The sequence below is a fragment of the Schistocerca piceifrons genome, chromosome 8 (assembly GCF_021461385.2).
Source record: "Schistocerca piceifrons isolate TAMUIC-IGC-003096 chromosome 8, iqSchPice1.1, whole genome shotgun sequence".
Lineage (NCBI taxonomy): Eukaryota > Metazoa > Arthropoda > Insecta > Orthoptera > Acrididae > Schistocerca > Schistocerca piceifrons.
In genome coordinates, this window is record NC_060145.1 from 258922025 (window position 1) to 258924682 (window position 2658).

At 46.7% G+C, this 2658-nt stretch overlaps 1 non-coding gene across 1 annotated transcript; it reads right to left on the bottom strand.

The window, feature by feature from the left end:
- Positions 1–577: 577 nt before the first annotated feature.
- Trnat-ugu lies at positions 578–652 on the bottom strand. The gene has a single exon. It is a non-coding gene; the product is annotated as a tRNA-Thr (tRNA).
- Positions 653–2658: the final 2006 nt, after the last annotated feature.

Here is a 2658-nt window from a genome sequence, read left to right on the forward strand (position 1 = left end):
ATGATCTGCTTGTGCAAACAGCCTAGCGTGCAGTGCTTTGGAGAGTACCTTGTAAGCGTGAGGTACAGAATTGCAACGATAATTGTTGACGGCAATTCTGTCACAGTTTTTTTGTATAAAGGACTATGCTGTTGGTTAAATCAGCGCCTTTTCCACTCACGAGGTATTCTTCCAGTTTCCCACATGTTTTCCGTCTCTCGATCGTAAAACTAGTGAAGTGGTACTAAATTGAACTGGACAGAAAACAGCGGAATGCACAACATTTTTATGAGTCATCAGTCTTCTGGCTGGTTTGATGAGGCCCGCCACGAATTTCTCTTCTGTGCCAACTTTTTCCTCTCAGAGCAGCACTTCCACCTAACTCCTTCAATTATTTATAAGATGTATTCCAATTTCAGACTCTCCCTACAGTTTTTACCTTCTGCCGTACCCTCTAGCATCATGGAAGTTATCCTCTGTTCTCTTACCTTATGACCTATCATCTTGTCGCCTCTTCTTGTCTGAAATGATTGTTGAATCAAGACCCTAAGCTGTCGACAGGGGTTGAGATACATCAACGGGGACAGTTGAAAATGTGTGCCCCGGCCGGGACTCGAACCCGCGATCTCCTGCTTACATGGCAGACGCTCTATCCATCTGAGCCACCGAGGGCACAGAGGATAGAGCGACTGCAGGGATTTATCCCTTGCACGCTCCCGTAAGACCCACATTCCCAACTTAATGTCCACACACTACATTCGTAGTGCCCCTGCCCATTACACTCATTACTCGCGGCAGACAATCTTAGTGAGTCCCGTAAGAGTTCGAGCAATGCGTCTGCATCCAGCACAGAAGAAGGAGGTCAATGGCCGCTTAGCCTTAACTATATGAAGATGGTTTCCGTTCTTTCGGACATGTCCGAAAGAACAGATACCATCTTCATATATCTTCTTGTCAGTGTTTTCCACATACTTCGTTCTACACTGATTCTGCAGAGATCCCCCTCATTACTTATCAAACCACCTATTTGCTACATCCGCATACATTACCACGCCTCAAAGGCACAATGCCGTGCTCCAAACGTACATTATCAGAAATTTCTTTCGCTGATTAAGGTGGATGTTTGATACTAGTAGATTTCTCGTGGCCACGGATTACTTTTTCTCCTGTGTTTCCCGCGCTTAGTCCTTCCTGTGTTATTTTGCTTCCAAAGTAGCAGAATTCATTAACGTCTTTTACTTCTGGTCTCTTACTTTGATGTTAACTTTCTCGCTATTCTCATTTGTGCTACTTCTCGTTGTTTTTTACTTTTTCCGGTTGACTCTGAAACAATATTGTAGTCATTGGACTTTTCAGTCGATTCAGCATGTCCTGTAATTCTTCTTCACTTTCACTCAGGATTGCAATGTCATCAGCGAATCTTATCACATCCTTTTACCCTGAATTAATCCGTATCTTGTACTTTCATTTTCCTTCCGTCATTGCTTCTCTGATGTACAGGCTGAAGAATAAGGAGGGACGAAAGAATTTATCCGTTCTTGTCCTCTCCGCTCTTGGTTTTCTATTCTTACGGTAAGAGCACGGTTCTAGCACATATTGTACATTATTCGTCCGTTCCTGTAGCTTACTCATATTTTTCTCAGAGTATCGAACATCTCGCACCTTTTTACATTTTCCAGGTTGAATGATATAGAATGCCGTGGCTATTGAGATAGAAAAAAATCTAGCACAGGGTAGACAACAATGCGGAGCTGTACTAAAGCAGTTTTTGGACTGATGACACGAAACCGCAACAAAATGATGACAACGTGTGCAGTTAGAAGCAGAAGTAAAGCGCGTGATCTCATGTTGACCCCCCCTCTCCCTACTCACCCTTCGTTCCTCTCCCCCCCCCCCCCCTCATCTCCCTGCCTCTTTCTCTCCCTCCGTCCCTTTCACGCTCTATCTCTCTCCCTCTTCTCCTTCCTCCCTCCCTCCCTCTCTCTTTCTCCCCCCCTCTGCCTCTCTCTCTCTCTCTCTCTCTCTCTCTCTCTCTCTCTCTCTCTCTCTCTCTCCCCCTCTCTCTCTCTCTCTCTCCCCCCTCTTCTCCTTCCTCCCTCTCTCTCTCTCTCTCTCTCTCTCTCTCTCTCTCTCTAGACGCAGCAACTACTGTGCTTATGGTGCGTGCGTTCTCGCGCACGTGCGTGCGCGGCGCGGCCACTTTATGACTGCGCGAGCCAGCTCGGCGATGACCCGCGACAGAACGCGCAGGCCCCGGGCCCAGACGGGGCCCGTATTTCAGCGGCTGAAGGCTCCCGGGACTTGTGTGACATTTACGGCGCTCCGTTCCTGAATGTTATTGGCAAACTCCCCCACGGCGCCCGACGGCTCTCAGACACGCGCAACCCCCAACCCCAACGGCCCTCACTCTCTCGCTGCCGCCCCGTCTCTACAACTAAAACTACATTTTTGTGGCTTTCACACTTTTAGCTTTCGTCGTTCTACTTGCCGAACTACTGTATGCGCTCAAGTCTATACGAGGAGATGACATCCAGATTCTCACAGTCAACATAAAACATTTCAGGCATACACGTGAAAGAACATATCGCAATGTAAGCTCCTTCAGTGTACAATGAAAATATTCCTTTAAAAAGTACACTTAAATATGGACCGTTTTCATTTTTTTTAATAAGGCTCTGT